General features: G+C 38.4%; 1 pseudogene; it reads left to right on the forward strand.

Moving 5' to 3' along the window:
- Nucleotides 1-9,131: 9,131 nt before the first annotated feature.
- Nucleotides 9,132-10,437, forward strand: LOC116503785 (annotated as a pseudogene).

The following is a 10,437-nucleotide window of genomic DNA, read 5'->3' on the forward strand; positions in this document are numbered from 1 at the left end:
AAGATGGTTTCTTCAGGAGGGGTCTCACCACTGCCGTTGGTGGTGAGACCCCTCCTGGTCTCACCACCAAGTTATCCTCAACTTGGATAAAACCAATTTTTTGATCTATTTTCCACCTAGCCTGTAATTGCCCATACTGAGGGTTCCGAGGTAAGAAGCTGTCTGTAAGTAATTCTGTCCTGTTTTTGTGCTATATTCATATTTTCAATTGTGTGTCTAGGAACTGCCCACATGGGTATCTTGTCATTTAATTTATATTGGTATTTTTTCCAAACCCGCAGTAAAGCATTTCTTAAAATATGACTTTTAAAATTCTTATCCAATTTTTTGTTGAATACAGGTAAGCATGCCAGCCAAATACCAGATCGTGTCCCTCAATATTCAATATTCTATCATTGGTTAAATGAATCCAATCACTAATTACAGATAATGCCACTGCTTCATAATATAGTTTTAAATTAGGTAGTTTCAATCCTCCTCTCTCACGTACATCTTGCATTATTTTCATCTTTACCCTCGGCTTCTTTCCTGCCCATACAAATTTGTTGATACCCTTCTGCCATTCTAAAAGGTTCGCATTTTTTCAGTATAGGTAACATTTGGAAAAGAAATAAAAATTTGGTAAATATTTTTCACTGCCGCTATCCTACCCAGCAAGATAAGTGCAATTTCTCCCATTTTTTCATCTCTGTCTGTATACTATGCCAAAGTGGTTCATAATTATGCTTATATAATTTCCCATTTGAAGTTAAAATGTTAACTCCAAGATATTTGACTTTTTAACTACCTCACATCCTAGCATCACTCCTAATTCTTCCTTTGTTTAATATTCATATTAATTTATTAATTAATACATGTTAATTAATATGTTTATTTATTAACATGTTATTAATACATGTTTATTTTTGGTTTTTCCTAAATTATTTTAAAGCCAGACACTTGACCATATTGATTAATCGTATTCATTAGAACCATACTGGATTCCTGCGGTTGTTCCAATATTATAACCAAATCATCCGCAAAAGCGCGGACTCTATATTCTTGCTGCCTAATCTTGATCCCTTTTAAACCATCCAAGCCCCGTATTTTATTCAACAATACTTCCAAGTTATAATAAACAATAATGGGGACAAAGGACAGCCCTGTCTTGTACCTTTTCCAATTTGAAAAGAGTCTGTTAAACTTCTATTGACTATGATTTGTGCTGTTTGCTGTTGGTATATTGCTTTAATTGACTGTAAAAAATTATCTCCTATCTGCATTTTTTGCAATATCTTCAGCAGAAATTGCCAGTTAACTCGATCAAAGGCCTTCTCAGCATCCAAAATATAAACGCAGCAGGGATCTGGTTGTTCTTTCCCAAATATTCTAATGCATTAATAATTAATCTGACATTACTTTTCATCTATCTCCCTGTATAAAACCTGTTTGGTCCGTGTGTATCAATTGTTGAATAACCAACATTAACCTATTTGCTAATATTTTAGTAAAAATTTTATAATCTACATTCAGTAATGAAATAGGTCTATAATTTTTGGGTTGAGTAGTATCTTGATCTTCTTTGGGTATCAAAGATATAACGCTGTCTTCCAAGATGGAGGCACTTTACCTTCCATTTGAATCATATTAAATAATTCTCTAAAAGGTTCTACCATTTCTAACTGTAAGTTTTTATAGTAAACCGCTGTCAAGCCATCTGTACCTGGTGCTTTCCCTGACTTTAATTGCTTAATTACCTGCAAGATTTCCCCCGAGGTTATTGGTTGATTCAATTTTTGCCTGTGCTCTTCTCTAACTGAAGGTATTTCTCTTGTCTAAATATTGTCTATGTCTAAACCATTAATTTTATCCCTTATACAGTTCTGTAAAAAATTCCCGAAAAGCCTTCTGAATCTCTTCCTGTTGAAACACCTCCTTCCCTCTGTAAATCAGTTTAGATATATTTCAAGTTTTCCTTTTTTCCTAATCTGATAAGCTAACCATCTGCCAGGTTTGTTTGCGTTACAAAAAGTTGTGTTTTGCATATAATAATTAGTGGCTACCTGGTCAGAGATCAACATGTCAAATTGAGATTTTAATATATTAATAGCTTCCTTAACCTTTGTATCGTCTGGGTTCATTGTTAACTCCAGCTCTTTTCTCTTAATTTCCTCTTCCAGTTCTCTTGTTTTAACCCTTGTTTATTTCTATGTTTTATTATATTCATCAGCACTCCTTCATATACGCTTTGCTTGCATCCCATACAAATTCCATAGATGTACCCTTATTCATATTCAAAAAAATATTCAGATAGTAATTTTTTACAATCATTAATATACTTTTCATATCTAAATAAGTTTTCATTCAATCTCCAAGACCTTCTTGCCTGCACTACCCTTCCCAACTCCATCCAAACTGGGTTATGGTCCGAAAGGACCCTAGCCGCAATCTTTGTCTTCTTGACCCTAGAAAGCAAATCATTAGTGGTTAGAATAAAATCAACTTGAAAGGGATTGATGCCTGTCCGAGAAGAAAGTGAAGTCATATTCCTCTGCATTTCTTTCTTGCCAAATATCTCTCAATTCAAAGTCATCCATAATGTCAAAGAAAGGTTTTGGTAACTTTGCTCGCATCTTAGTATTTAGGCGGGAAATCTTCTTATCTCTCTTAGTGTCTATCACTCCATTCCAGTCACCCAATAGTATACAGGAGCTATAGTCCCACTGTACTAATTTAGCATGAAGATTTCTATAGAATCTGTCTTGCTGTTGATTGGGAGCATAAATTCCCAAAAGTAATGTCTTTTTCCCTTCTAGGATTAAGTCTAAAGCAATATTCTGAAGGGATCTGCTTCTATTAATTCTTTCATGTCTTTTCTTAAGATACAACTATACATTCTTCTTTTCCATAGCGGAAGCTGCAAATGTTGACCAAGTTTTGAGTTGATCAATATTTTTGATCAGTTGACTTGATATGAGTTTCTTGCAAACAAATTACATCATTCTTAAACTGTTTGAGATAATGAAATATTTTCTTCCTCTTCTGTGGAGAATTCAGTCCGTTGACATTCCATTTTAAAATCTTAGTTGTCATCTTTGGTTGGCTGAAGCATTTTTAGAGCTTCCTGCATGGCCTGTTTAACCTTAGGTCTAGCTCCTCCACTGTCCAGGCTTGTTATTGTAGTTCCTTGATCGATGGCCGGTGATTGTTGATGCTGTTGCTTTTTAGCTTTTTCTCCATTCGTCTAGTAGTCATGCGGCTAGGTCTTTGTTCCATAACACCTTGCACTTCTAGAAAAGAGAGATGCTCCATCTTGTCTGGTGGTTGTGTAGTTGCTGTCTATCCTGTCCTTCTTGTGGTCTTTCTCTAGGTCCAGATGGTGCAGGGTATCCAGCCTTCAATATATTATATAAAAATCTCGGGCTTTCCATACAGAGTTGAGGCGATACCTTTGCTTATCAAATGTAAATATATGCCAAATGGTGCATCCCATCTATACTGTATCTGACGGTTTCTGAGTTCTTCGACCAAAAAAGCGTCTCTCCTGCTCTTAACATTTGAGGTGGTATCTCTTTCAAACAGTCAGGTCTTGACCGCCAATTTGAAGCTTAGTGTTATAAGACGCTTGCAGTACCATATTTCTAAGCTCTCTTGTAGTAAAATATATAACGATGTCTCGAGGAGCTGCTTCTGCTTTGCCAGCCAGGAGTTAACACGGTAAGCTTTGTTAATTTGCCAATCAAGATTGGCCTGGTCTTCCCATCAGGCGGTTAAGGCTTCCGATAGGATCTGTTTCAAGTTCTCCTGTTTCTCCTCACGCAGCCCCCTTACTCTTAATGCAAACTCCATTTGTCGGTACTGTATCATAATAATTCTTTTTCAGCATTTTCCACTTTTTGTTCCACCACCTCTGTTTTTTTTTTTTTTTTTTTTTTTTTTTTTTCGTAAAATATTTTATTCAATTTCAATTTTCACTTCCATTTGCAATCATTTATACACAGGGTATTTACTATAAGAAAAGAAGAAAAAAAAAGGAAAAAAGGAATAAAACGAACAAATAAAAAAGAAACACAACTCATCATTCCCAACCCCACCTAACCCTTGCATCCTCCATACACCCCATCTACCCCCTCCAACTTTCCTTTCTCCCTCTAACACTCCCTCCTACTTCCTTTCCCTCAAACCTTCCTTCTCCCCTTACTCCCCAGACACCCTCCTTACATACTCCTTACATTCCCCTTACTCCTTCCTTACTCCTCCCTCTTCCTTCCCTCTACCTCCTCCTTGGTGTATGCCTTTATTCGAGTGTGTTTGATCTAATAAATGTAATAAAAAAAAAAGGAACCACCGTATATAAATACATTCTTGTTCTTATTAAGATTATGTTAACCCCCCCCCACCCCCACCCCCACAATCCCCATCCCTAATCCTCCCGGCTTCCCAGGCCCACACCTGGCACTACCTCTATCTAAAATATCTTGTATACATATGGATTAGAAAATAAAAGTAATATATAAAAAAGAAAAAAAAAGAAACCATTCTTTGTGTTGATCTCAGCCCCCCATCTTTATCTATGCTTAAATAGTATAAATCATTATCTATATTTATTCTCGCTCTTACTTCTTGCTATTTACCGATCTTCTGTGGACTCTCCCGTTCCCTTCCTAAACCTCATGATCCCTTCCAATGATTTAAGCAGCATAGTTCCTGCCATATATTCAATATAACTTTACAGACAAGTAATCAAACTTTCCCTTCTAGTAAAATTTAAACAACGTGAATGATCTTTCTTTACCCCTTTTTCAAACCGTAATTCAAAATAATCTAACCAGATTTCCCCTTCTTAGTAAGTTAAGCAACATAGATCAGATATTTTACACGGAATCAATTTCTATCTTAAGATAATTCCAACCGACTTCCCCTTCTAGTAGAATTTAAATAACTTAGTTCATTCCACATGCTTTCTTCATCCCCCACTTGTCTGATATTTACCACTATCAAATTTATACTAACATTTGTTTAAATATAGCTCAGAGCGATTTGTAGCATGAATCATTCCATATTCCAGTAATACTTTCAACAAGAGTCAGTTAACCTTCTATTTTAAGGTAGTCGCTTCTAACAAAGTTTAACAACATAAATCATTCCGCTCTTTTTACAGTTATCTTAAGATAATCCCAAGCGGCTTCCTGTTCTAATAAGCTTTAAACAACGTAAATTTTGCCCTCTTCCCTTGCTTGTCTGGTATTTACCAAATAACATAATTCATTCCACATACATTTACCCTCATCTCTTGCTTGTCTAATGTTACCACTATCAAATTTATACTAGCGTTTATTTAAAAAGTAACTAAACAACCAACTTTCCCTTCAAATAAAAGTTAATAGCATGGATCATTTTCAAATAATACTTTCAGCAAGAGTCAGTTAACCTTCTATTTTAAAATAGTCCCATCTAACAAAGTTTAAACAACATAAATCATTCCGCATTCTTTTAACCACTATCAAATTTGTGCTAACGTTACTTTAGAATCTAGCTCAAAGTAGTTTCGTCCAGCTTTCCCTTCTGATAAAAATTAGTCCACTTTTTCTACCGGAGAGAGGTCTCAAACCCCCATTCAGTCCTCAACTTTAGGAAGTCTTTTGAAGTATCTAAATTCTCGATCTGCGTTCTTCTGCTTCTCCGAGGGAGGAGGGGCTACCCCCTCCATCTTGCAGCCGCATGGCCAGCCGTTGCTTTCTCCTTCCGCTTGTCTCTCCTCTCTTCCGAGCGCGTCAGGAAGTCCCGCCTTCAGAATCCTACAATAGAAATCTTGAGCCTCCGAAATAGAGTTAAGACGAAATCTTTGATTCTCAAATGTAACCGTGATGCCGGCAGGGGCCTCCCATCTGTATCGAATCTGTTGACTCCTAAGCTCTTTAGTTAAAAAGGCGTAGTCCCTTCTTGCTCTCAATATCTGGGGCTCTTTGAAGACAATCAGGTCCTGGTCATCATTCGGAGCCTGTTATTATAAAATTTTGCACAATCGCGTTTCTAGATTCTTTTGTAGAGAAATATATAATTAGTCCCTCGGGAGCTGTCGCTGTTCCGCTATCAATGAGTTCTGGCGATAGATTTTCCGAATCTGCCAATCAAAGTTAAGTCCCGGGCTTCCCAGCGCGTGGCTGAAGGCTTCAGCAAAGGTCTGTTTTAAATTCTCTTGCTTCTTTTCACGGAATCCTCTGACTCTAATTGCAAATGCCTTCCTATTAAAATTTAGTATCATAAGCTGTTCTTCGTTATTTCTAATTTTTTCTTGTAAAATTTGAATATTGGTAGTCAAATTAAAATTAGCCTTCTCCAGACTTTCCAATTTGTTTTCTATTCAGCAGAGTAATCTGACGGGCAGACACAGCTGCAAAAGTATTCGCCTTCATTTGATTAACTTTAGATTGTAAATCATCAAATAATTCCAATAAATTCCCTGATTTCTTTCTTAAAAGCGTTAAGCATTTAAGGAGGTATTCCTGTGTTAAAGTTCCTCAACAGAAGACATAGGAGACAAAGGCTGTGTTTCCAATGAAAATTTTTAAATTCTTTTGTAGCAAGACGCTTCTTTGATTTGGATGGCATAATAAATAAGCAAGTAAGCAGAGCTTCGCTCCCCTCTATTTCCAAAAAAGAAAAATTTATTTTCTTAAGGAGCAGTCTGCAGGAAGATAACACCGGCTAAGTATATCAATCATCCACGGAGAGAAATCGCCATTTTGAGGTCTAATTAGACAAAGAAGTCTCTAAGACGAATGGTGCTGGTATTTACGATAGTACTGAAACATAAATCTCACAGGGGTGGGACCCGCCCGTATCAATTCTAGCTTGAAAAAAAAACTTTGTCTTGTCCTGGGGGGGGGCTAGCCTGTCTGGGGCTGCCAAAAAAAAAGGCAGCTGAGAAGAAATGGCTGGAGATAAAAGCTCCGCTTCGGCCGGAACTAATCTCTTTCCACAGCCAAAAAAGAAAAAAGGCTGTGGTTTACGATTAGATCCTAACCTACGGGGCTATTCTCCCTGCCCCTTTCTTAGCCAGAAAGGGTGCTATCTATGATCTTATTTAGATATACAGACCAGATCTCTGAGGAGCTCGGTGGAGCCCTCCTCGGCAACAGGCCACGCCCCCCGGAAGTCCCCACCACCTCTGTTTTCAATGTCAGTTAGTATTGGCATCATTAAGAACCTCTAGAGTATCTTCCATTCCAGAAGTATGTTCTGTTAATACAGTTACAACCCACAGTAATTAGCTTAGCAACTACAGAGGAGCAGATATAAGTTGGCACTGTCATGTGACAAGATGCTTAATGATTGAGCTGCTTAGTGACGCAAATATCAGTTCCAATTGCGGAGGTTAAGTGAGGACTACTTGAACAAGGATGTCACCAGAGGGTTGTAGACAGTATTTTCTGCCCTTATTTGCAGCTGAGGACTTCCATGAACAAAAGTGGTGTATACTTCTTCTTTTTTCACCTCATCTCTAACCATTTTATAAACAATTAAAGTTACACTTTTCTTTGCATCTTACAGATGACCAGGATGGCAATAAGAGCACTCTGGACAACTGTAAATAACAATCAGTGGTGAAAAGGGAAGAAAATCAAGCCAGAAATCAAAATATTTTCCATTTCCTGCAGAAAACCATACAAATCTGCTCTTCCTCCAGCAGCTGAAAAGAGAGAAAATTGAGAAAGAATAAGCAGATTATGCAGAATTCAAGGATAAATTGAATGAGAGGTGAACGGAGATTTTACATCATTCAGCAAAAGAGGGATATATGTGGAAGTCCGTGGGGAGGAAGACAGACAGTAATGCAGGCCTCTCTCTGAGGAAGAAGACGACTTAAATGAAAGCACCACTAAACAAGACATTGTCCATAATTTTGACCTCCCCAAGTATATCAGCTGTGAAAAAGCTCCATAGATTTGCCTATTGTGGGAAAAGCACAGATTGCAAATCACAACTGATTATGTACTAGAGGGGGCAGAAAGGAGAAAATCCATACAAATTACCTGAATGTGGCAAAAACTATGGTCACAACAGCTCCCTTGTGGTTCATGGAAGTATCACCACACAAGGGAAGTGCTCCCAATGTAAATGTTTTAGTGAGCATGTCAACATGGTGCTACATCAGATAACTCACAGGAGGGAGAAAACGTATGACTGCAGATTGTGAGAAAGTTACATTAGAAATTCTCAGGTCTTGAGACACTAAAGGATACACACACAGGAATAAAACCATTTGGACATCCTTTCTGTGGGAAAAGTTTCAGTGAGAATTCCACCCTAGTGAAACCCAAGGACTCCCACAAAAGTGAAACCATTTGAATGTCATGATTGTGGGGAAAAATTTTAGTCACAATTTTAGTCTGGTGACACATCAGTAGATTGACTCCAGGAGAAACTGTATGAGTATCCAGATTATGGGAAAAACAACATTAGAAATTTCCATCTGAAGAGACACCAGACAACTCTCACAGAAGAAAAACCCTTTGAATGTCCTGATTATGGGGAAGTCACAATTCCAGCCTGGTGATACATCAGAAGACTCACATAGGAGATAAATGCTTTGAATGTCCTGATTGTTGGAAAACTTTCAGTTATGATTCCAATTTGTGAAATACTAGAGGAACCATAAAGGAGAAAAACCCATTCAATGTCCTGACTCTGGAGAAATTTCAATCATACTTGAAAATACATCAGAGGATTCACTCCATGGAGAAACCTTATAAGTGTGGAGATTGTGGGAAAAGTTTCATTAGAAATTCCCACCTCCTGAGACACAAGACCACACACACAGAAGAGAAACTCTTTGAATGTCCGGACTGTGGGAAAAGCTTTCGTGAGAGTTTCAGCCTACGGAAACACCAGATGACTCACACAGGAGAGAAACCCTTTGAATGTCCTATCTGTGGGAAAACCTTTAATCAGAATTCCAATCTGGTGACACACCAGAGTACACACACAGGAGAGAAACCTTTTGAATGTTCTATCTGTGGGAAAAGCTTTAATCAAAATTCCAATCTGGTGACACATCAGGACTCACAGGAGAGAAACCCTTTGAATGTCATATCTGTGGGAAAAGCTTTAATCAGAATGTCAATCTGGTGAGACACCAGAGCACTCACACAGGAGAGAAACCCTTTGAATGTCCTATTTGTGGGAAAGGTTTTACTTTTAATTACAGCCTGGTGACACACAGAGGACTCACACAGGAGAGAAACCCATTGAATGTCCTATCTGTGGGAAAAGCTTTAGTGATAATTCCAGTCTTGTGACACACCAGAGGATTCACACCAGAGGGAAACCCTTCAAATGTCCTGATTGTGGAAAAGGTTTTAATCTGAGTTCCAGCCTACGAACACACCAGAGGACTCACACAGGAGAGAAACCCTTTGAATGTCCTATCTGTGGGAAAAGCTTTAGTCAGAATTCCAATCTGGTGACACATCAGAGGACTCACACAGGAGAGAAGCCCTTTGAATGTCCTATCTGTGGGAAAAGCTTTAATCGGAATTCCCATCTGGTGATACACCAGAGGACTCACACCGGAGAGAAACCCTTTGAATGTCCTATCTGTGGGAAAAGCTTTATTAAAAATTTGGATCTGGTGAGACACCAGAGGACTCACACAGGAGAGAAACCCTTCAAATGTCCTGATTGTGGAAAAGGTTTTAGTGAGAGTTTCAGCCTACGGAAACACCAGGGACTCACACAGGAGAGAAGCCCTTTGAATGTCCTATCTGTGGGAAAACCTTTAATCAGAATTCCAATCTGGTGACACATCAGAGGACTCACACAGGAGAGAAACCCTTTGAATGTCATATCTGTGGGAAAAGCTTTAATCAGAATGTCAATCTGGTGAGACACCAGAGGACTCACACAGGAGAGAAACCCTTTGAATGTCCTATTTGTGGGAAAGGTTTTAGTTTTAATTGCGACCTGGTGACACACAGAGGACTCACACAGGAGAGAAACCCATTGAATGTCTTATCTGTGGGAAAGGCTTTAGTCAGAATTCCAATCTGGTGACACACCAGAGGACTCACACAGGAGAGAAACCCTTTGAATGTCATATCTGTGGAAAAGCTTTAATCAGAATGTCAATCTGGTGAGACACCAGAGGACTCACACAGGTGAGAAACCATTTTAATGTCATATCTGTGGGAAAAACTTTAGTGATCATTGTAACCTGGTGACACACCAGAGGACTCATACAGGAGAGAAACCCTTTGAATGTCCTATTTGTGGGAAAACCTTTAATCAGAATTCCATTCTGGTGAGACACCAGAGGACTCACACAGGAGAGAAACCCTTTGAATGTCTTTCCTGTAGGAAAGGTTTCTGTGATCATTCCAACCTGGTGAGACACCAGAGGACTCACACAGGAGAGAAACCCATTGAATGTCCTATCTGTGGGAAAAGCTTTAGTGA

The sequence above is a fragment of the Thamnophis elegans genome, chromosome 2, assembly GCF_009769535.1.
Source record: "Thamnophis elegans isolate rThaEle1 chromosome 2, rThaEle1.pri, whole genome shotgun sequence".
NCBI lineage: Eukaryota > Metazoa > Chordata > Lepidosauria > Squamata > Colubridae > Thamnophis > Thamnophis elegans.